Source organism: Aythya ferina, assembly GCF_964211825.1.
Source record: "Aythya ferina genome assembly, contig: HAP1_SCAFFOLD_148, whole genome shotgun sequence".
NCBI classification, from domain to species: Eukaryota; Metazoa; Chordata; class Aves; order Anseriformes; family Anatidae; genus Aythya; species Aythya ferina.
The window spans coordinates 208,537-234,259 of NW_028181378.1; the positions used below are offsets into that span (position 1 = coordinate 208,537).

The 25,723-nt window shown below is 45.8% G+C and overlaps 2 long non-coding RNA genes across 2 annotated transcripts; one reads left to right on the plus strand and one right to left on the minus strand.

Annotated features, from left to right (window-relative positions):
- Positions 1 to 14,625: 14,625 nt before the first annotated feature.
- Positions 14,626 to 16,777, plus strand: LOC311428811. Its single transcript, XR_014687899.1, has 2 exons — positions 14,626 to 14,721; positions 16,455 to 16,777. It is a non-coding gene; the product is annotated as an uncharacterized lncRNA (long non-coding RNA).
- A 2,746-nt stretch (positions 16,778 to 19,523) lies between these two features.
- Positions 19,524 to 20,205, minus strand: LOC311428814. Its single transcript, XR_014687902.1, has 2 exons — positions 20,085 to 20,205; positions 19,524 to 19,913 (listed from the first exon to the last, which is right to left on the minus strand). It is a non-coding gene; the product is annotated as an uncharacterized lncRNA (long non-coding RNA).
- Positions 20,206 to 25,723: the final 5,518 nt, after the last annotated feature.

The window sequence follows — 25,723 nt, forward strand, 5'->3', positions numbered from 1 at the left end:
CGGAGACCACAAAACACGTAAGAAACACAACAAAAAAGAATAGGATCAACCCCCAAAACGAAAGAAAACTCCCAAAACCATAGATCCACGCCAAAACCACCCTAAACCTACATGATGTTCTCCAAAACCCACAATTTACAATTTTCCACCATGATGACAACGGAAAACCCAACAAAACTCAACAGAGACGTCAAAACACGTCAAAAACACCCCAAAAAAGAACTAGACGTGAAAAAAAAAAAAAAAAAAAAAACAACAACCATGAATTTCCCCCCATAACCACCTTAAACTCACCTGATCTTCTCCAAATCCCACATTTCACTCCCATTCACCATGATAACCAACAAGAACCCAACAAAACCCAATGGAGACCCCAAAACACGTCAAAAACACCCCAAAAATAACAGGATCATTCCCCAAAACGAAAGAAAACCCAAAAAGCCATAAATCCACCCCAAAAGTACCCCTAAACCTACCTGATGTTCTCCAAAACCCACAATTTACACTTTTCCACCGTGATGACCACGGAAAACAGAACAAAACCCAACAGAGACCCCAAAAAACGTCAAAAACACCCCAAACAAGAACGGCATCACACCCAAAACTGGAAGAAAATCCCCCAAAATCATAGATCCACCCCAAAACCACCCTAAACCTACCTGATGTTCTCCAAAACCCACAATTTCCCATTTTCCACCATGATGACAATGGAAAACAAACGAAACCCAACGGAAACCCCAAAACACGTCAAAAACACCCCAAAAAAGAACGGGATCACACCCAAAACTGGAAGAAAATGCTCTAAAAGCACGGATCCAATCCCAAAACCACCCTATACCTACCTGATGTTCTCCAAATCATAAAGTCCACTCCCAACCACCATAAAAGCCATTAGGAACTCAACGAAACGCAACGGAAACCCCAAAACAACTCAAAAAAAAAAAAAAAAAAAAAACAAAAGCAAACCGGATCAGAAGAAAATAAAAGATTTAAGCCCAAAACCACCCGTAAACCTAACTGATGTTCTCCTAAATGTACAATCCACTCCCAACCACCATAAAACCCATTAGGAACTCAACGAAACGCAACGGAAACCCCAAAACACGTCAAAAACACCCCAAAAAAGAAATGGATCAGAAGAAAACAAAACAAAAACTATGAATATCCCCCCAAAACCACCCTAAATTCACCTGATCATTTCCAAAACCCACAATCCATACCCATTTACCTTAACGACCAACAAGAACCCAAAGAAACCCAACAGAGACCCCAAAACATGTCAAAACCACCCCCCATAAAAACAGGATCAACCCCAAAAATGAAAGAAAAGCCCAAAAGCCATAGATCCACCCCAATAGTCCCCCTAAACCTACCTGATGTTCTCCAAAACACACAATTTACACTCTTCCAACATGATGACCAACAAGAACACAACTAAAACCAAAATGAGACCCCAAAACACGTCAAAAACACCCCAAAAAAGAACGGGACCACCCCCAAAACTGGAAGAAAATCCCCCAAAATCATAGATCCACCCCAAAACCACCCTAAACCTACCTGATGTTCTCCAAAACCCACAATTTACCCTTTTCCAACATGATGACCACGGAAAACCCAACGAAACCCAACGGAGATCCCAAAACACGTCAAAAACAACGCAAAAAGGAACAGGATGACCCCCCAAAATTGGAAGAAAACCCCAAGAGCCATTGATCCACCACAATAGTCCCCCTAAACCTACCTGATGTTCTCCAAAACCCACAATTTACCCTTCTTCACCACGATGACCAACGAGAACCCAACGGAACCCAATGGAGACCCCAAAACGCGTCAAAAACACCCCACAAAAGAACAGGATCACCCCAAAAACAGAAGAAAACCCCAAATACCATAGATCCAGCCCAAAACCACCCTAAACCTACCTAATGTTCTCCAAATCCCAAAAGTCCAACCCCAAACACCATAAAACCAATTAGGAACTCAATGAAAAGCAACGGAAACCCCAAAACACGTCAAAAACACCCCAAAAAAGAACTGGATCAGAAGAAAAAAAAAAAACAAAACCTATGAATTTCCCCCCAAAACCACCCTAAACTCACCTGATCTTTTCCAAAACCAACAATCCACTCCCATTTACCTTAACGACCAACGAGAACCCAATGAAACCCAATGGAGACCCCAAAACAAGTCAAAAACACGCCAAAAAAGAACGGGATCACCCCCAAAACTGGAAGAAAATCCCCAAAAAGCACAGATCCAATCCCAAAACTACCCTAAACCTACCTGATGTTCTCCAAAACCCACAATTTACACTCTTCCAAAATGATGACCACGGAAAACCCAACGAAACCCAACGGAGACCACAAAACATGTCAAAATCACCCCAAACAAGAACGGGATCACCTCCAAAACTGGAAGAAAATCCCCCAAAATCATAGATCCACGCCAGAACCACCCTCAACCTACCTGATGTTCTCCAAAACCCACAATTTACCCTTTTCCAACACGATGACCACAGAAAACCCAAGAAAACCCTATAAAGACCCCAAAGAACTTCAAAACAACACCAATATCAACCCTGATCCTTAAAAAAAAACACAAATTCTATGATTTTAACCAAAAAAAAGCCTTAAACCCACCTGATGTTCTCCAAAACCCACAATCCACTCCTATTTAACATAATGACAAAGAAGAACCCAACAAAAACCCAACGGAGACCCATGAACACGTCCAAAACACCACAAAAAAGAACAGGATCACCCCAAAAAACAGAAGAAAATCCCAAAAGCCATAGATCCACCCCCAAGCCATCCTAAACCTACCTGATGTTCTCCTAATCCCAAAGCACACTCCCAAACCACCAAAAAACACATTAGGAAGTCAACGAAACGCAACGGAAACCCCAAAACACTTCTAAAACACCCCAATAAAGAAGAGGATCACCCCAAAAACAAAAGAAAGCCTTAAATACCATGAATCCACGCGAAAAGTCCCCCTAAACCTACCTGAAGTTCTCCAAAACCCGCAATTTACACTTTTCTACCATGATGACTACGGAAAACCCAACAAATCCAAACGGAGACCACAAAACACGTCAAAATCACCCCAAACAAGAACGGGATAACCCCCAAAACTGGAAGAAAATCCCCCAAAACCATAGATCCACCCCAAAAACACCATAAACCTACCTGATGTTCTCCAGAACCCACAATTTACCCTTTTCCACCATGATGACTACGGAAAACCTAACGAAACCCAATGGAGAATCACAGAATCACAGAATCACAGAATTTCTAGGTTGGAAGAGACCTCAAGATCATCGAGTCCAACCTCTGACCTAACGCTAGCAGTCCCCACTAAACCATATCCCTAAGCTCTACATCTAAACGTCTTTTAACGACTTCCAGGGATGGTGACTCCACCACTTCCCTGGGCAGCCTGTTCCAATGCCTCACAACCCTTTCAGTGAAGAAGTTCTTCCTAATATCTAACCTAAAACTCCCCTGGCTCAACTTAAGCCCATTCCCCCTCGTCCTGTCACCAGGCACGTGGGAGAACAGACCAACCCCCACCTCGCTACAGCCTCCTTTGAGGTACCTATAAAGAGCGATAAGGTCGCCCCTGAGCCTCCTCTTCTCCAGGCTGAACAAGCCCAGCTCCCTCAGCCGCTCCTCGTAGGACTTGTTCTCCAGGCCCCTCACCAGCTTCGTCGCCCTTCTCTGCACCCGCTCAAGCACCTCGATGTCCTTCTTGTAGCGAGGGGCCCAAAACTGAACACAGTACTCGAGGTGCGGCCTCACCAGAGCTGAGTACAGGGGGACAATCACCTCCCTAGCCCTGCTGGTCACACTGTTCCTCATACAAGCCAGGATGCCGTTGGCCTTCTTGGCCACCTGAGCACACTGCTGGCTCATATTTGGAGACCCAAAAACACGTCAAAAAGACCCCAAAAAATAACGGCATCGCCCCCAAAACTGGAAGAAAATCCCCAAAAACCATAGATCCAACGCAAAAAACAACCCTAAACCGACATGATGTTCACCAAAACCCACAATTTACACTTTTCCACCATGATGACTACGGAAAACACAACAAAACCCAACGGAGACCCCAAAACACGTCAAAAACACCCGAAACAAGAACGGGATCACCCCCAAAACTGGAAGAAAATCCCCCAAAAACACAGATCCACCCCAAAACAACCCTAAAGCTACCTGATGTTCTCCAAAACCCACAATTTACCCTTTTCCACCATACTGACCACGGAAAACCCAACAAAAACCAACGGAGACCACAAAACAAGTCAAAAACACCCCATAAAAAAACTAGACGTGAAGAAAAAAAAAAAAAAAAACAAACAAACAAAAACGATGAATTTCCCCCCAAAACCACCCTAAACTCACCTGATCTTCTCCAAATCCCACATTTCACTCCCATTCACCATGATGACAACAAGAACCCAACAAAAACCAACAGAGACCACAAAAATCGTCAAAAACACCCCAAACAAAAACAGGATCACACCCAAAACAGGAAGAAAATCCCCCAAAACAATAGATCCACAGCAAAACCAGCCTAAACCTACCTGATGTTCTCCAAAACCCACAATTTACCCTTTTCCAACACGATGACCACGGAAAACCCAACAAAACCCAATAAAGACCCCAAAGAACTTCAAAACAACCCCAAAATCAACCCAGATCCTAAAAAAGACGCAAATGCCATGATTTAAACCCAAAAAAGCCTTAAACCCACCTGATGTTCTCCAAAACCCACAATCCACACCTATTTAACATAATGACCAACAAGAACCCAACAAAACCCAACGGAGACCCCAAAACACGTCAAAAACACCCCAAAAAAACACAGGATCACCCCAAAAAACAGAAGAAAACCCCAAAAGCCATAGATCCACCCCCAAGACATCCTAAACCTACCTGATGTTCTCCTAATCCCAAAGCACACTCCCAACCACCATAAAACACATTAAGAACTCAATGAAATGCAACGGAAACCCCAAAACACTTCAAAAACACCCCAAAAAAGAACAGGATCACCCCAAAAACAGAAGAAAACCCGAAATACCATGAATCCACGCGAAAAGTCCCCCTAAAGCTACCTGAAGTTCTCCAAAACCCACAATTTACCCTTTTCCACCATGATGACAACAGAAAACCCAACAAATCCAAACGGAGACCACAAAACACGTAAGAAACACAACAAAAAAGAATAGGATCAACCCCCAAAACGAAAGAAAACTCCCAAAACCATAGATCCACGCCAAAACCACCCTAAACCTACATGATGTTCTCCAAAACCCACAATTTACAATTTTCCACCATGATGACAACGGAAAACCCAACAAAACTCAACAGAGACGTCAAAACACGTCAAAAACACCCCAAAAAAGAACTAGACGTGAAAAAAAAAAAAAAAAAAAAAACAACAACCATGAATTTCCCCCCATAACCACCTTAAACTCACCTGATCTTCTCCAAATCCCACATTTCACTCCCATTCACCATGATAACCAACAAGAACCCAACAAAACCTAATGGAGACCCCAAAACACGTCAAAAACACCCCAAAAATAACAGGATCATTCCCCAAAACGAAAGAAAACCCAAAAAGCCATAAATCCACCCCAAAAGTACCCCTAAACCTACCTGATGTTCTCCAAAACCCACAATTTACACTTTTCCACCATGATGACCACGGAAAACAGAACAAAACCCAACAGAGACCCCAAAAAACGTCAAAAACACCCCAAACAAGAACAGCATCACCCCCAAAACTGGAAGAAAATCCCCCAAAATCATAGATCCACCCCAAAACCAGCCTAAACCTACCTGATGTTCTCCAAAACCCACAATTTCCCATTTTCCACCATGATGACCAATGAGAATCCAACAAAACCCAACGGAGACCCCAAAACACGTCTAAAACACCCCAAACAAGAACGGGATCACACCCAAAACTGGAAGAAAATCTCCCAAAATCATAGATCCACCCCAAAACCACCCTAAACCTACCTGATGTTCTCCAAAACCCACAATCCACTCCTATTTAACATAATGACCAACAAGAACACAACAAAACCCAACGGAGACCCCAAAACACGTCAAAAAAAAACCAAAATAGAACAGGATCACGCCAAAAACTAGAAGAAAACCCCAAATACCATAGATTCACCCCAAAGACACCCTAAACCTACCTGATGTTCTCCTAATCCCAAAGCACACTCCCAACCACCATAAAACGCATTAGGAACTCAACAAAACGCTACGGAAACCCCAAAACACTTCAAAATCACCCGAAGAAAGGAGAGGATCACTCACCAAAATAGAAGAAAAGCCCAAATACCATGAATCCACGCGAAAAGTCCCCCTAATCCTACCTGAAGTTCTCCAAAACCAGCAATTTACCCTTTTCCACCATGACGACCATGGAAAACCCAACGAAACCCAACGGAGAGCCCTAAACAGGACAAAAACACACAAAAATCAAACCAGAACCTAAAAAAAAAAATAAAAAAATGCCAGGATTTAACCCTAAAGAAACCCTTAAACCTACCTGATGTTCTGCAAAACCCACAATCCACTCCTATTTAACATAATGACAAACAAGAACCCAACAAAACCTAATGGAGACCCCAAAACACGTCAAAAACACCCCAAAAAATATCGGCATCACCCCCAAAACTGGAAGAAAATACGCCAAAACCATAGATCCACCCCAAAACCACCCTAAACCTACCTGATGTTCTGCAAAACCCACAATCCACTCCTATTTAACATAATGACCAACAAGAACACAACAAAACCCAACGGAGACCCCAAAACACGTCAAAAACACCCCAAAAAATATCGGCATCACCCCCAAAACTGGAAGAAAATACGCCAAAACCATAGATCCACCCCAAAACCACCCTAAACCTACCTGATGTTCTCCAAAACCCACAATTTACCCTTTTCCACCATGATGACCAACGAGAACACAACAAAACCCAACAGAGACCCCAAAAAACGTCAAAAACAACCCAAACAAGAACGGCATCACCCCCAAAACTGGAAGAAAGTCCGCCAAAACCATAGATCCACCCCAAAACCACCCTAAACCTACCTGAAGTTCTCCAAAACCAGCAATTTACACTTTTCCACCATGATGACCACGGAAAACCTCACAAAACACAACGGAGACCCCCAAACACATCAAAAACACACCAAAATCAACCCAGATCCTAAAAAAAAAAAATAATAATAATAAAAAAAAAAAAATAAAAAAATGCCAAGATTTAACCCTAAAAAAAACCTTAAACTTACCTGATGTTCTGCAAAACCCACAATCCACTCCTATTTAACATAATGACAAACAAGAACCCAACAAAACCTAATATAGACCCCAAAACACGTCAAAAACACCCCAAAAATAACAGGATCATTCCCCAAAACGAAAGAAAACCCAAAAAGCCATAAATCCACCCCAAAAGTACCCCTAAACCTACCTGATGTTCTCCAAAACCCACAATTAACACTTTTCAACAATGATGACCACGGAAAACAGAACAAAACCCAACAGAGACCCCAAAAAACGTCAAAAACACCCCAAACAAGAACGGCATCACCCCCAAAACTGGAAGAAAATCCCCCAAAATCATAGATCCACCCCAAAACCACCCTAAACCTACCTGATGTTCTCCAAAACCCACAATTTCCCATTTTCCACCATGATGACCAATGAGAACACAACAAAACCCAACGGAGACCCCAAAACACGTCAAAAAAAACCCAAAATAGAACAGGATCACGCCAAAAACTAGAAGAAAACCCCAAATACCATAGATCCACCCCAAAGACACCCTAAACCTACCTGATGTTCTCCTAATCCCAAAGCACACTCCCAACCACCATAAAACGCATTAGGAACTCAACAAAACGCTACGGAAACCCCAAAACACTTCAAAATCACCCGAAGAAAGGAGAGGATCACTCACCAAAATAGAAGAAAAGCCCAAATACCATGAATCCACGCGAAAAGTCCCCCTAATCCTACCTGAAGTTCTCCAAAACCAGCAATTTACCCTTTTCCACCATGACGACCATGGAAAACCCAACGAAACCCAACGGAGAGCCCTAAACAGGACAAAAACACACAAAAATCAAACCAGAACCTAAAAAAAAAAAATAAAAAAATGCCAGGATTTAACCCTAAAGAAACCCTTAAACCTACCTGATGTTCTGCAAAACCCACAATCCACTCCTATTTAACATAATGACAAACAAGAACCCAACAAAACCTAATGGAGACCCCAAAACACGTCAAAAACACCCCAAAAAATATCGGCATCACCCCCAAAACTGGAAGAAAATACGCCAAAACCATAGATCCACCCCAAAACCACCCTAAACCTACCTGATGTTCTGCAAAACCCACAATCCACTCCTATTTAACATAATGACCAACAAGAACACAACAAAACCCAACGGAGACCCCAAAACACGTCAAAAACACCCCAAAAAATATCGGCATCACCCCCAAAACTGGAAGAAAATACGCCAAAACCATAGATCCACCCCAAAACCACCCTAAACCTACCTGATGTTCTCCAAAACCCACAATTTACCCTTTTCCACCATGATGACCAACGAGAACACAACAAAACCCAACAGAGACCCCAAAAAACGTCAAAAACAACCCAAACAAGAACGGCATCACCCCCAAAACTGGAAGAAAGTCCGCCAAAACCATAGATCCACCCCAAAACCACCCTAAACCTACCTGAAGTTCTCCAAAACCAGCAATTTACACTTTTCCACCATGATGACCACGGAAAACCTCACAAAACACAACGGAGACCCCCAAACACATCAAAAACACACCAAAATCAACCCAGATCCTAAAAAAAAAAAATAATAATAATAAAAAAAAAAAAAATAAAAAAATGCCAAGATTTAACCCTAAAAAAAACCTTAAACTTACCTGATGTTCTGCAAAACCCACAATCCACTCCTATTTAACATAATGACAAACAAGAACCCAACAAAACCTAATATAGACCCCAAAACACGTCAAAAACACCCCAAAAATAACAGGATCATTCCCCAAAACGAAAGAAAACCCAAAAAGCCATAAATCCACCCCAAAAGTACCCCTAAACCTACCTGATGTTCTCCAAAACCCACAATTAACACTTTTCAACAATGATGACCACGGAAAACAGAACAAAACCCAACAGAGACCCCAAAAAACGTCAAAAACACCCCAAACAAGAACGGCATCACCCCCAAAACTGGAAGAAAATCCCCCAAAATCATAGATCCACCCCAAAACCACCCTAAACCTACCTGATGTTCTCCAAAACCCACAATTTCCCATTTTCCACCATGATGACCAATGAGAACACAACAAAACCCAACGGAGACCCCAAAACACGTCAAAAAAAACCCAAAATAGAACAGGATCACGCCAAAAACTAGAAGAAAACCCCAAATACCATAGATCCACCCCAAAGACACCCTAAACCTACCTGATGTTCTCCTAATCCCAAAGCACACTCCCAACCACCATAAAACGCATTAGGAACTCAACAAAACGCTACGGAAACCCCAAAACACTTCAAAATCACCCGAAGAAAGGAGAGGATCACTCACCAAAATAGAAGAAAAGCCCAAATACCATGAATCCACGCGAAAAGTCCCCCTAATCCTACCTGAAGTTCTCCAAAACCAGCAATTTACCCTTTTCCACCATGACGACCATGGAAAACCCAACGAAACCCAACGGAGAGCCCTAAACAGGACAAAAACACACAAAAATCAAACCAGAACCTAAAAAAAAAAATAAAAAAATGCCAGGATTTAACCCTAAAGAAACCCTTAAACCTACCTGATGTTCTGCAAAACCCACAATCCACTCCTATTTAACATAATGACAAACAAGAACCCAACAAAACCTAATGGAGACCCCAAAACACGTCAAAAACACCCCAAAAAATATCGGCATCACCCCCAAAACTGGAAGAAAATACGCCAAAACCATAGATCCACCCCAAAACCACCCTAAACCTACCTGATGTTCTGCAAAACCCACAATCCACTCCTATTTAACATAATGACCAACAAGAACACAACAAAACCCAACGGAGACCCCAAAACACGTCAAAAACACCCCAAAAAATATCGGCATCACCCCCAAAACTGGAAGAAAATACGCCAAAACCATAGATCCACCCCAAAACCACCCTAAACCTACCTGATGTTCTCCAAAACCCACAATTTACCCTTTTCCACCATGATGACCAACGAGAACACAACAAAACCCAACAGAGACCCCAAAAAACGTCAAAAACAACCCAAACAAGAACGGCATCACCCCCAAAACTGGAAGAAAGTCCGCCAAAACCATAGATCCACCCCAAAACCACCCTAAACCTACCTGAAGTTCTCCAAAACCAGCAATTTACACTTTTCCACCATGATGACCACGGAAAACCTCACAAAACACAACGGAGACCCCCAAACACATCAAAAACACACCAAAATCAACCCAGATCCTAAAAAAAAAAAAAAATAATAATAAAAAAAAAAAATAAAAAAATGCCAAGATTTAACCCTAAAAAAAACCTTAAACTTACCTGATGTTCTGCAAAACCCACAATCCACTCCTATTTAACATAATGACAAACAAGAACCCAACAAAACCTAATGGAGACCCCAAAACACGTCAAAAACACCCCAAAAATAACAGGATCATTCCCCAAAACGAAAGAAAACCCAAAAAGCCATAAATCCACCCCAAAAGTACCCCTAAACCTACCTGATGTTCTCCAAAACCCACAATTAACACTTTTCAACCATGATGACCACGGAAAACAGAACAAAACCCAACAGAGACCCCAAAAAACGTCAAAAACACCCCAAACAAGAACGGCATCACCCCCAACACTGGAAGAAAATCCCCCAAAATCATAGATCCACCCCAAAACCAGCCTAAACCTACCTGATGTTCTCCAAAACCCACAATTTCCCATTTTCCACCATGATGACCAATGAGAATCCAACAAAACCCAACGGAGACCCCAAAACACGTCTAAAACACCCCAAACAAGAACGGGATCACACCCAAAACTGGAAGAAAATCTCCCAAAATCATAGATCCACCCCAAAACCACCCTAAACCTACCTGATGTTCTCCAAAACCCACAATCCACTCCTATTTAACATAATGACCAACAAGAACACAACAAAACCCAACGGAGACCCCAAAACACGTCAAAAAAAAACCAAAATAGAACAGGATCACGCCAAAAACTAGAAGAAAACCCCAAATACCATAGATCCACCCCAAAGACACCCTAAACCTACCTGATGTTCTCCTAATCCCAAAGCACACTCCCAACCACCATAAAACGCATTAGGAACTCAACAAAACGCTACGGAAACCCCAAAACACTTCAAAATCACCCGAAGAAAGGAGAGGATCACTCACCAAAATAGAAGAAAAGCCCAAATACCATGAATCCACGCGAAAAGTCCCCCTAATCCTACCTGAAGTTCTCCAAAACCAGCAATTTACCCTTTTCCACCATGACGACCATGGAAAACCCAACGAAACCCAACGGAGAGCCCTAAACAGGACAAAAACACACAAAAATCAAACCAGAACCTAAAAAAAAAAATAAAAAAATGCCAAGATTTAACCCTAAAAAAAACCTTAAACCTACCTGATGTTCTGCAAAACCCACAATCCACTCCTATTTAACATAATGACAAACAAGAACCCAACAAAACCTAATGGAGACCCCAAAACACGTCAAAAACACCCCAAAAAATATCGGCATCACCCCCAAAACTGGAAGAAAATACGCCAAAACCATAGATCCACCCCAAAACCACCCTAAACCTACCTGATGTTCTGCAAAACCCACAATCCACTCCTATTTAACATAATGACCAACAAGAACACAACAAAACCCAACGGAGACCCCAAAACACGTCAAAAACACCCCAAAAAATATCGGCATCACCCCCAAAACTGGAAGAAAATACGCCAAAACCATAGATCCACCCCAAAACCACCCTAAACCTACCTGATGTTCTCCAAAACCCACAATTTACCCTTTTCCACCATGATGACCAACGAGAACACAACAAAACCCAACAGAGACCCCAAAAAACGTCAAAAACAACCCAAACAAGAACGGCATCACCCCCAAAACTGGAAGAAAGTCCGCCAAAACCATAGATCCACCCCAAAACCACCCTAAACCTACCTGAAGTTCTCCAAAACCAGCAATTTACACTTTTCCACCATGATGACCACGGAAAACCTCACAAAACAAAACGGAGACCCCCAAACACATCAAAAACACACCAAAATCAACCCAGATCCTAAAAAAAAAAAAAAAATAATAAAAAAAATAAATAAAAAAATAAAAAAATGCCAAGATTTAACCCTAAAAAAAACCTTAAACCTACCTGATGTTCTGCAAAACCCACACTCCACTCCTATTTAACATAATGACAAACAAGAACCCAACAAAACCTAATGGAGACCCCAAAACACGTCAAAAACACCCCAAAAAATATCGGCATCACCCCCAAAACTGGAAGAAAATCCCCCAAAACCATAGAACCACCCCAAAAACACCATAAACCTACCTGATGTTCTCCAAAACCCACAATCCACTCCTATTTAACATAATGACCAACAAGAACACAACAAAACCCAACGGAGACCCCAAAACACGTCAAAAACACCCCAAAAAATATCGGCATCACCCCCAAAACTGGAAGAAAATACGCCAAAACCATAGATCCACCCCAAAGACACCCTAAACCTAACTGAAGTTCTCCAAAACCAGCAATTTACCCTTTTCCACCATGATGAACACGGAAAACCAAAAGAAACCCAACGGAGACCCCCAAACACGTCAAAAACACACCAAAATCAACCCAGATCCTAAAACAAAACAAAACAAAACAAAACAAAACAAAACAACAAAAAATCAAAACAAAATGCCAGGATTTAACCCTAAAGAAACCCTTAAACCTACCTGATGTTCTGCAAAACCCACAATCCACTCCTATTTAACATAATGACAAACAAGAACCCAACAAAACCTAATGGAGACCCCAAAACACGTCAAAAACACCCCAAAAAATATCGGCATCACCCCCAAAACTGGAAGAAAATACGCCAAAACCATAGATCCACCCCAAAACCACCCTAAACCTACCTGATGTTCTCCAAAACCCACAATTTACCCTTTTCCACCATGATGACCAACGAGAACACAACAAAACCCAACAGAGACCCCAAAAAACGTCAAAAACAACCCAAACAAGAACGGCATCACCCCCAAAACTGGAAGAAAGTCCGCCAAAACCATAGATCCACCCCAAAACCACCCTAAACCTACCTGAAGTTCTCCAAAACCAGCAATTTACACTTTTCCACCATGATGACCACGGAAAACCTCACAAAACACAACGGAGACCCCCAAACACATCAAAAACACACCAAAATCAACCCAGATCCTAAAAAAAAAAAAAAATAATAAAAAAAATAAATAAAAAAATAAAAAAATGCCAAGATTTAACCCTAAAAAAAACCTTAAACCTACCTGATGTTCTGCAAAACCCACAATCCACTCCTATTTAACATAATGACAAACAAGAACCCAACAAAACCTAATGGAGACCCCAAAACACGTCAAAAACACCCCAAAAAATATCAGCATCACCCCCAAAACTGGAAGAAAATCCCCCAAAACCATAGATCCACCCCAAAACCACCCTAAACCTACCTGATGTTCTCCAAAACCCACAATCCACTCCTATTTAACATAATGACCAACAAGAACACAACAAAACCCAACGGAGACCCCAAAACACGTCAAAAACACCCCAAAAAATATCGGCATCACCCCCAAAACTGGAAGAAAATACGCCAAAACCATAGATCCACCCCAAAGACACCCTAAACCTAACTGAAGTTCTCCAAAACCAGCAATTTACCCTTTTCCACCATGATGAACACGGAAAACCAAAAGAAACCCAACGGAGACCCCCAAACACGTCAAAAACACACCAAAATCAACCCAGATCCTAAAACAAAACAAAACAAAACAAAACAAAACAACAAAAAATCAAAACAAAATGCCAGGATTTAACCCTAAAGAAACCCTTAAACCTACCTGATGTTCTGCAAAACCCACAATCCACTCCTATTTAACATAATGACAAACAAGAACCCAACAAAACCTAATGGAGACCCCAAAACACGTCAAAAACACCCCAAAAAATATCGGCATCACCCCCAAAACTGGAAGAAAATACGCCAAAACCATAGATCCACCCCAAAACCACCCTAAACCTACCTGATGTTCTGCAAAACCCACAATCCACTCCTATTTAACATAATGACCAACAAGAACACAACAAAACCCAACGGAGACCCCAAAACACGTCAAAAACACCCCAAAAAATATCGGCATCACCCCCAAAACTGGAAGAAAATACGCCAAAACCATAGATCCACCCCAAAACCACCCTAAACCTACCTGATGTTCTCCAAAACCCACAATTTACCCTTTTCCACCATGATGACCAACGAGGTTTTTACGGGAGGGTTGGTTGGGTGCTGCTTGTACACTGTTGGAGCCTGGGTTGAGGGAGGAGGTTTGGAGCTGCTTCTACACCTTTGGGCCTGGCATCGGAGGTAGGGGGTTGGGTGCTGGTTGTAGGGGCCTGTGTTTGGGGGGGGGCTTGGGACCTGCGTCTGGGGGAGGGGTGGGAGCTGCTTGTACACCTTTGGGGCCTGCATCTGTGGGGGGTCAGGGCCTGTGTCTAGCGGGCTGGGAACTGCTTGTACAATGTAGGAATCTGTTTCTGCAGGGTGGCTGGGAGCTGTTTGTACAACTTCGGGGCCAGCATCTGGGGGTGGCTGGGAGCTGCCTGTACACTGTAGGGGCCTGTGTTTAGGGGGGCTTGGAGGCCTCCCTCGGGGGGGGGGGGAAGGTTGGGAGCTGCTTGTATAGGGCCTGCCTGGCAGGGGTTGGGAGCTGCTTGTAGAATTTGGGGCCCTGTGTCTGGGGGGGGGGTTGGGGCCTGTGTCTCAGGGGTGTTGGGAACTGGTTGTACACCTTTGGGTCCTGTCTCAGGGGGGGAGCTACTTGTACACTTTTGGGGTCTGTATTTGAGGGGGGTTGGGAGCTGCTTGTGCACTTTTGGACCTATGTTTAGGGGGGTTGGGAGGCTGCTCATGCATTCTAGGTGCCTCCCTTTTGAGAAGGGTTGGGGCCTGCATCTGTGGGTGGTTGGGAGCTGCTTGTACACTATAGGGGCCATGGTCTTGGAGGGGGGTCTGGGCTGTTTATACACCTTTGTGGCCTGTGTTTGGGGGGGGGTGGGCCTGTGCCTGGGGGAGTTGGGAGGTGCTTGTTCACTCTAGGAGCCTCCATTTGGGGGTCTTTGGGGCCTCCCTTTGAGGGGGAGGGAGTTGGGAGTTGGTTGTACACCTCCGCATCCCATGTCTTGGGGGGGGTGGGGGGAGTGGGACCGGTCTCTGAAGGGGCGGGTTGTGAGCTGCTTGTACACCTGTGTCGGGGGGAGGGTAGGGGGGGTGGCGGGGGTCGGGCCCGGGTCTTGGGCCAGTGTCTGGGTGGAGTCCAGTTCTTGGGAGGGGGTGGTGGGGTAGGAGCTGCTTGTGGGCAGTTGGGGTCTGCATCTGGGTGTGGTTGGTGCCTGCTTCTGTTGGCAGTTTGGGGCCTGCTTGTAGACTTGTGCAGCCTGGGTTTGGGGGCTTTTCTGTAACGTTTGGGGTCTGCATTTTTGCTTTGGGATGCATCTTGAGCTTTTGAGGCCTAGCAGTAGCATTTGGGGCCTGCATCTGGGGCTTTTCTGTAGCATTTTGGTTGCATATTTGTGATTTGGGGCCTGTATCCAGGGTTTTGCCTTTTTTGTAGTTTCCATCTTTGTGTGTGTGTGTTTCGTTGTTGGTTGTCTGGGGTTAGGGGCAGTTTGGGGTTTGGATTAAGGTCAGTGTCATTAGCGTTAGGGGGTTGATAATAAGGGTTAGGGTTGTGGTTAGAGTTGTTAGGTTTAAGGGGAATAAGGACTTCAGGGTAAGGGGATCAAGGTTGTGGGAATAAAAATGTTGTTTTTGCGCAGTTACATCCTGTAGAGGGAAGGAAGGTGGTATTGAGATATGCTTGCAGTGATAAGACAGCTTAACAGTGTGAAATGAGTTCATCTGATTCGTGTCAATATGGAACAATGCTAGGGCCGCATGATATGATGAAAAGTCTGAGAAAACCAGAGTGGTTAATATATATAGTTCTTGTATCTTGCAAAGGAATGGTCCAGCAATTCGGGTCAATAGGGGATAAGAGAACAAAGGGGTTTCAGAATAACTGCTAACTATTACAACTGTTGCATGGGACACTATGCAAGTGTCTGCCATCCAGCCAAGATGGACAAAGGAGAAGGACAAGAGAAAAGCCTGGGAGGAAGACTACGAGCCTTCAGTACGAGCGGCCCCCAGAGGGACCACCGGAGACTGATAACGCCTGCACCAGTGGGAGGGTTTGGATTCTGGGAACTAATTAGAATAACCCTGCCTTTTGTAGAAGTAGTAATGAATATGTATTAGCCTAGCAGCATAAAAACCAGCCGCCTGATGTAACTTGTGTGCGTCTTGGTGGAGCAGAGACTCCTGGCGCACCCAGCGCTGCTTGCTTACCTCTATTCAATTAATAAATTGTAAATTTCAATTGCAATCCTATTTGGGACCCAGTCATTTATTACAAGCGGGCGCTCGTCCGGGAGGGCTTTGGTTCCTGATTTCTGGTTTGATCTAGGAGAGGCACCCCCACCATTTGGTGGCTGCTGTTTGAGTCAGGTCGGAACTAATGGCATCTTGAACCTGAATAAAGGTAAGCAAAGTTTCTGATTCTTTTTTTCAGCTCCCTTGCCAGCTGCAGCACTATATTTTGCCCATAATTGTGTGTGTGAAGATCCGAACGAAGATGACGGAGTCGTAAGCATTTAAAGCGTATACCGTTCGGTTGGGTGGGGTTCGGTTGCCTGTGTGTGTAAGAGTGTGACTGAGATGGAACTTAGTTCCAAAGCGATTGTGGAGGTCTTCTAACCGCGGTTCCAATCTCCCGCGAGGGACTTGGCCGGTGAAGGACCGAAGGGATTCCTATAGGATTTGTGGGTGTGTGATAGGTCCTCGACCCCCTGCAAGACACTCTTACTAAGGTAACCAAGGGCTATGGGAATTGCCAGAGTAAAATTCCTAGATAGGTCAGACAAAATCGAAGACCAGAGACCGGAAGAAAGGGAGCAAATTACCAGTCATACCACCAGAAAGTCCATTAGGAATAACGATTAGAAATTGGAATGATAGGGACCCCAGAAAAGGAAAAAGTAAATTAAAAGTGGTCCAGTATTGTGTGACAGAATGGCCAAAGGAGCCTTTAAGACTACATGTCTTTTGGCCTGTTTTTGGATCCTTCGAAGACTGGATTTGCCAGGCCTTAAATATCCATGTTAATTCAAAGGAACCTTTTAGCCAGGAAGAAAGTGATTATGCAGGATTATGGATCAGGAGGACTTCACGTCCTTTTCCAGCCTCAATATTTACACTAAAAGCAGGTAAGAAATTTGAAGAACAAGAAGAACATGAAAAAGAAAAAGAAGATAAACGTGAGCCGTTGGATAAGCTACCACCTCCATATCCTAACAATCCACTCCCAGCGGCTCCCCCTCCGGTGGCTGTGGTATCGCCACCAGTACCACCGTTGCCCCAGCTTCCACCACCAACAGCACCAGAATTAGACCGACCTCCGGCCGCATGCAGGAGAAGTAGGACGGACGTATCTGAGAGAGCTTCTCTATATCCCTTAAGGGAGGTAACTGGTGTATAACTGGTGCGCGTCTTGGTGGAGCAGAGACTCCCGGCGTACCCAGCACTGTTTGCTTACCTCTATTCATTCAGTGAATTGTAAACTTTGATTGTAATCCTATTTGGGACTTTTATTTATTATAACAGACAACCTTGTAAAACGCAGACAACCAGAATCCTTACAGCAATTAGGTGGAAATCACGGCGTAAGAAACATTACCACCTCAAAGAGTAAAAACCTCAAAAGAAATGTGACTTGTAACAGGCCAGCAGCTGTGTATTTTCTGTGAAGCACCAGCTAGATTATGAACCTTGAATAGCACAGTTAAAGGGGAAACAGGGGAGGGTCCCGGTCCTCGGCAGAAAAAAAAAGTGTATAAACTGTGTATGGAATTAGTAGGCACCCTCCTGCTTGTGGGACACCCGCCATTGTAATCTCAAATAATAATGCTACTGTACTGAGATCCTCGACTCAGCCTATGCTATTTGCTACAGATTGATTCAGGGTTTTAAGGTTTCAGGGATTGGGCACTAGGGTTGGGTTTCCGGGTAAGGGGTTTCAGGGTTTATGTTTAGGATTTTAAGGTTTTTAGGGTTGGAGTTTTAACGGTTAGGGTTTTAAGGATTTGGGGGTTAGGGTTTTAAGGGTTTCAGGGTTAGCGTGTTAGGGTATTAGAGTTTTTTGGGTTGTAGTGTTGATATGTTTTTTAGGGTTAGAGTCTTAAGGTTTTATTTTTGGTCAGTTATTTACGGTTAGGGTTTTAAGATCTTTTTTTTTTTTTTTTTTTTTTTTTTTTCAGGTTAGGTTCTCCAGGTCCAGGGTTTTGAGTATCCTAATTTTGGGGGTTTGGATTTTGAGCATCTTAATTTTTGGGGTTAGGCCTTTGTGTGCCCTAATTTTTTGGAATAGGCTTTTAAGCATCCTAAGTAGTTGGGTTAGTGTTTTGAGCATCTTAATATTTTGGGTCTGGGTATTGAGCATCCTAAGTTTTCGGGAAAGGGTTTTGAGCATCTTTATGTTTCCAGGATAGGGTTTTGAGCGTCCTAATGTTTTCGGGTTAGGGTTTGGAGCGTCCTAAGTTTTCGGCATAGGGTTTTGAGCATCTTAATGTTTCCAGGATAGGGTTTTGAGCAACTTACTGTTTCCAGGATTGGGTTTTGAGCCTCCTAATGTTTTTGGGTTAGGGCTTTGAGCATCCTAATGTTTTTGGGTTAGGGTTTGGAGTGTCCTAAGTTTTTGGGATAGGGTTTGGAGCATCTTAATGTTTCCAGGATAGGGTTTGGAGCATCCTAAGTTTTTGGGATAGGTCTTTGAGCTTCCTAATGTTTTCCGGATAGGGTTTGGAGCGTCTTAATGTTTTTGGTTTGGGTTTTGCACATCCAAAGTTATTGGGTTTGGGTTTTGAGCGTCCTAATGTTTTTGGGTTAGGGCTTTGAGCGCCCTAATGTTTTTGGATTAGGGCTTGGAGCGTCCTAATGTTTTTGGGATAGGGTTTGGAGCGTCCTAGTGTTTTCGGGATAGGGTTTTGAGCGTCCAAAGTTTTTGGGTTTGGGTTTTGAGCGTCCAAAGTATTATAAGTTGCCCCCTTAATTAATTTTCATAGAGCATTGTATTAATCATAGAAAGGAATTTATTGAGTGAGCAAACATCAAGCAAAACAGCACTGGGCGGCCGGGGAGTCTCAGCTCCGCCAACGGCACGCACCTCACCCCCGCCAGGGTCCCTTTTTATCTATATTTTGCTAATTCCGGGATTACGCAGCACATCCTGGTATATTCTGCGACTGCGCGCACTGTTGCTAGGGGGTCGTCTCTGTCCCTCTGGTGGTCGTGAAGATGAAGGCCGAAGTCTTCCTCCGCGTTGTGGTTCAACTTCTTTTATTATTTGGTCATGTTGGCCCAGCGTTAGACAGGAAGGCATGCATGTCGATACACTACTTTAGCAACTTATCAGGAGATGGTTACATGAGCTTTGCAACAGTGTCTTTGAACAAAAGAGGCAACTGAGATGCAGAAGGAGAGAAGGGGAGGGGGTTCTCTTTTTTGTTACATTAAGCAAAAGAATTTTCATAGTGTCTAGCCAAGACACTATACATTATACATCTTACTTCAGCAGGGAGCTTTTGCAACTCCTGCTCCTCAAACGGAACTCCTTGTTTTATAATACAAAAGACAATGAACAAACATTTATGGTGTATTACATTAATGTTTTGGGGTTAGGGTTTGGAGCGCCCTAAGTTTTTGGGCTAGGGCTTTGAGCATTCCTAACGTTTTGGGTTGGGTTTGGGTTTTGAGCATCCTAAGATTTTGGGTTGGGGGTTTTAGGCATAGGTCTTCAGGGGTTTAGTGTGGTAAATAGTTTGGGTTAGGTCTGTAGGGGTTTCGAGGTTTTTTGGATGTTAGGGCTTGAGGCTTTTTTTGTAAGGGCGGTGAGGGTTCCAGTGAGTGCTGGTAAATGCAGTTCTCGAGCACTCGGCCTGTGATTGGCCATGCTGGCTGTGCGGGGAATGCTGGTAGGTGTAGTTTTCCGGCACTGGGAGGCCATGTTGTGTGCCCAGAGCATGCCGGGAGATGTAGTTCTCGGGACTCCGGACTTCCGGGAGGCCATGTTGCGTACCCAGAGTATGCCGGGAAATGTAGTTTTCGGATTCGGGACTTCCGGGAGGCCATGTTGAATGCCCAGAGCATACCGGGAGATGTAGTTCTCGGGAACTAGGGTTAGGGTTAGGGGCTAGGGCTGGGGCTAGAGTTAGGGTTTCGGGTGAGGGTTGGGGGTTATTGTTAGGGTTAGTGGTTTAGGGTTAGGCTTAGAGGGTTAGGGTTAGGGATAGGTTAGGGGTAGGTTTAGAGGGTTAGGGGTTGGGACTGTGGTTACGCTTAGGGTAAGGGTTAGGGTGAGGGTATAAGGGTTAGGGTTCGGGTTCACATTAGGGTACGGGTAAGGGTTAGGGCAAAGGTAAGTGTTAGGGTAAGGCTAAGGGTAAGGCTTAGGGTGAGGATAAGGTTTAGGGAAAGGGTTAGGTTTAGGGTAAGGGTTGGGGTAAGGGTTAGGGTTAGGGTTAAGAGTTAGGGTAAAGGATAGAGTAATGGTAAGTATAAGGGTAGGGTAAGGATTAGGGTAAGGGTAAGGATTAGGGTTAGGTTTAGGGTAAGGATAAGGGTAAGCTAATGGTTAGGATAAGGGTTAGGGTAAAGGTTTTCATTTTTTAAAGCTGAAAAGCAGTATGCAATCTGGGACGTCACAGCCAGAGCTGCCTATGGCAAGGTGAGAAAGGAAAAGATGGAGCAGATGTTCTACTCCTAGTTTTTTCTTTATACGTAAATAAAAGTTTGAGCTAATTCCAGTTGGAAGAGTTCCAATTACTTGCTTGGTCATAATGTCTTTTAATATTGAAAGCTGCAGCAAAAGCATGGGGATTTTTGCTTCTAGAAACACCTATTTCTCTTGTCTGCACTATGTATGCTTTTGAGCTAAAACTAATTAAAAAATGAAAAGAAAAATCACACACACACACACAAAAAAAAAAAAAAAAAAAAAAAAACCACAGCTGCTGCTGCTCTCTTCCTACTTCCTTGTGCTTTGCCCCTACACTTTCCCAGGTGATTGGGTTTGGGTGCTAGACGGGGCCAAATGGTATGTGAGTCCCAGGCATCCCCTCAGAGAGCTCATTCTGCTTGGGCTGCTCTTTGGGGTGTTTGTTTTTCCTTCGGTCAGTTGCAGGCTTCTTCAGGTGGATGAGAGTTTATGGACTGATGCGTTTCCAAGTAGCGAGGGGTACGCACATCTTTTTGAGGTAACAGCTAGTAGGATCTGTTAGAATAAACTAATGTAGTATTGATGCCTTTATTGCATGCAGTTCTTTATCAGGTGAGTAACTGTTGAGAGTAACTGAAGTCAATGTTACTTGGTGTGTTTGCTATGCAGTGCCTGTGCGGACTACTGCACGAGACACAGCTTTCTGACATCTGGCCCAGCAACTACTAAATAAGGGGAGGGGAGAAGCTGAAGAACGACCAAAGGACAAAGCCTGGGAGGAAGACTACGAGCCTTCAGTACGAGCGGCCCCCAGAGGGACCACCGGAGACTGATAACGCCTGCACCAGTGGGAGGGTTTGGATTCTGGGAACTAATTAGAATAACCCTGCCTTTTGTAGAAGTAGTAATGAATATGTATTAGCCTAGCAGCATAAAAACCAGCCGCCTGATGTAACTTGTGTGCGTCTTGGTGGAGCAGAGACTCCTGGCGCACCCAGCGCTGCTTGCTTACCTCTATTCAATTAATAAATTGTAAATTTCAATTGCAATCCTATTTGGGACCCAGTCATTTATTACAAGTGGGACCTCCTGATGGGTGGAAGCTGTCGGGATAGCTCGGGATGCTTAGGCGTGGTGCTGCAAGGAGGTTGGTGGTCGGTGGCGCCCTGGGGCAGGCCAAATTGGGAGGGGGCGAGGCGGCGGGTGGTCGGTGGCTTCTGTGGAAAAGGCGCTTGTATGGGGGGCTGTGCATTCAGAGGAACCTTGACAGGCTGCAGATAGGGGCAGGCAGGAACCTTTTGAAGTTCAGGAGAGGGAAATGCCAAGCCCTACCCCTAGGGAGAAACACCTCTGCTTACCAGCACTGGCTAGCTCGATACTGAATAAGCATTTCTTCATGGAAGGGGTGCTTTGCTATTACAACAGGCTGCCCGGGGGAAGTGGTAAGAGACCCGATCCTTAAAAGTATTGAAGAGACATGTGGACATAGCCCGGGAGTCCGGCCTCCGGCAGGGCGGGAGCTGGCTCTTCCGAGCCCCTGTGCTCCGGTCTTGTGCGACGCGTTTGCAAGCAGCACCGGGTGCCGGGTCCGACATCGGACGGTTCGGGGACGGCGATTCCGGGGCCGTCGGCTAGCGGGGGCCGGCTATGTCGTGTCCCGGGGATCCGACTTCAGGGGGCGTGGGGGCCGGCCGTGCAGTGAAGCGGGGGGCTGGCGTCCGCCGGCTTCCCAGAGAGCGGGCTTTCGGTCCCGTGCGGTTCGGTGGCCGGCCGTCCCGAAACCCTGGGCACCGGTCTTGTGCTAGACTCAGCGGGCTCCGGGGCCGAAGTCGGCTTCTCGGGGCCGGCGGTCGCCGTGTCCAGGTGTCCCGCCTCGGGCGGCGCGGGGCCGGCTGTCCCTAGCAGCTGGGCTCCCAAGCGTCGCCCAAGACCGGATCGCAGAGAATCGGGACGGCCGGCCACACCGCTGCGACTAGCACAAGCGTCTCCCGACAACGGAGCCCAGGGGCTTGCGAGGGTCAGATTCCGCGCCCCGGGATAGAGAAACGGGGAGCGCGGGTCGGCCGGCCGCAGCTTCGCACGGGACCGAACCCCCTGTCTCCGGCACGGCCAGACCCCGAGCCGGCAGACAGCAGCCTCCCGCTTCACGGCACAGTCGGCCCCCAACCCGCCCGAGTTCTGATCGCCGGGACACGGGACAGCCGGCCGCGCCGCCCGAGGCCGGACACCTGGAGCCCGGGACCGCCGTCCCTGACAAAGCCAAAGTCGGACCCGGACCCCGCTGCGGCTAGCACACGCGTCGCCCAGGACCGCAGCCTAGGACCTCGGGACGGTCGCATCCCGCGCCTCCGGCAGGAGCTACCCGGGAGGGCAGGACGGCCTGCCGCAGCTCCGCAAGAGACCGAACCTGCTGGATTCCGGGACGGCCAGAGCCCGAGCCGGTGGGCAGCAGCCTCCCGCTTCACGGCTCGGCAGGCACCCAAGTCGCCCGACTTCGGACCCACGGGACAGCCGGCACCCGCGCCGCCGGAGGCCGGACACACGGGCCTCGGGATCGCCGTCCCCGAACCGCACGAAGTCACACACGGTCTCCGGTGCGTCCAGCACACGCATCGCAAAGACCGGAGCCCAGATTATAGGATCAGCCAGCCCCGCGCCGCCCGAGGTCGGACCGGGAACCCGATGCGCTTGGCACATGCGTCGCCAAAGACCGGAGCCCTGGGAAGCGTGATGGCCGGACCCCACGCAGCCCGAGTTCGGACCCACGGGACATGGGACAGCCGGCACCCGTGCCGACGGAGGCCGGTCACGCGGGCCCCGGGTCCACCGTCCCCGAGCCTCCCGAGGTCGGACCCGGACCCAGTGTGTTGGGGCTGTCTGAGCTGGAGTCACCTTTTCCCTGCAGCAGCCCGCACAGTGCTGTACTCTGCACTCGTAGCTGGAACAGCACTGGTATCACTCCAGTGTTGTGTCTGCGTAGTGCTGGCACAGCATCAGGACTCCTTCCAAGCCCCCAAGAGCCAGCAGGCTAGGGGTGGGCAAGTGATGGGGAGGGGATGTTGTCGGGCCAGCTGACCTAAACCAACCAAAGGGATATTCTGTAACACCCGATGTCACACTCAGCAGTAAAAGGGGGGGCTCTCGTGGGGGAGGGGGCTGTTCCTCCTGAACATCCACTACGCGTTTGAGGCCCTGCTTCCCAGGACGTGGCCGAACACCGCTCGCTGATGGGAAGTAGAGAATAATTTTTTTCTCTCTCGGTGCTTCCATGCGGACTTATTGTTTCTTTTGTTTCTTTTTCTCCCCATTCCCTTTCCCTTTAATTATACCTTTCTTATTTCAAACCTCGAGTTCTCTGTGTTGTATTTTCTCCCCCTTCCTCTTTAAGGAGAGGGGGAGTGAGAGAGCGGTTTTGGTGGAGCGCGGCTGCCCACCTGAGTAAAACCACCACAGTCCTTTTTGGCGCCCAACGAGGGTTGGGCTCCAAAAGGGTTGTGGCGCTCGAGGGTTGAGATAACAATAGTATTGATTGAAGTATTTACAACTAACATATTGGTTGTCATAATGCTCGGTTTTCTGGTAATACTTTTCTGTGTGGATATGTTGTATGTAGCCCACTCTCTGTTTTCTTTTTTCCTTTACATCCGATCGGAGAAAATGTTGAAGTCTGTGCTTGTTTTTTTAACATGTTGTGCTGTAACATACTGGCCTTCAGTTTGGTTTGGTATTCAAGCCCGGCATTGTTATCCTCCTGGTCTCCTGGAGATTATCTTATTGACAATATTAAGAATTACAGTGCTTTCTTTTTTGCCCCCAGCAGTCAATCAGTGAATAATATCGGGTGTGGTGCCTTCTACTTTTCTCCCTGTGGGCTAACTACAGCAGCCTTTCAGTATCTTGGATACCCCTGGTGAGATATTATCCTCATATACTAGGTCTAGTGTTTGTCTTCTTCCCCAAGGCAAAGCAGTTTATTAAGAATATTATCCAAGGACCTGTCCCCAGACAAAGTTGTGGGTGGCAAGGTGTGTGGGGGGATTTGGGCAGGTACCTATCACGGTTTTCTCCTCCAATGGTTCTAAATTTCACCCCTGAACAAGTACAAAATCCAAGAAAGTCGGTAGAATGTTTGAAAGATGTATGCCCTGACCCTGGCAATACTAGAGAACTCCACCAGCTGGCTGCACTCTGCTGGGGTCTGGCTTACGCCTATCAGATGTCAACTAACATTGCCCAGCACCCTCAAGGGGATAGGGAGGTTCTTGAATTTGATGATGAGACAGCACACACTGTGACTACCCCAGAGGACCGACCATCTTTGGTATCAGTCGCCCCCGTAGTAAAGACGAAACAGTGGAAACGGAGATCAGGTCGTTTAGTAAGGGAAGGAGCGCCTCCTATGGATGAGGGAGAAGAGGAAAAGGCAAGCGGCTCTAAAGCAGCGTTATCACGGCAACATCACGAAGAAGAGACTGAAATCATAGATGAATCAGAAACTACTCGGTCTCTATCCTTGAGTGAGCTGCGAGAAATACGAAAAGACTTCAGTCGCCGTCC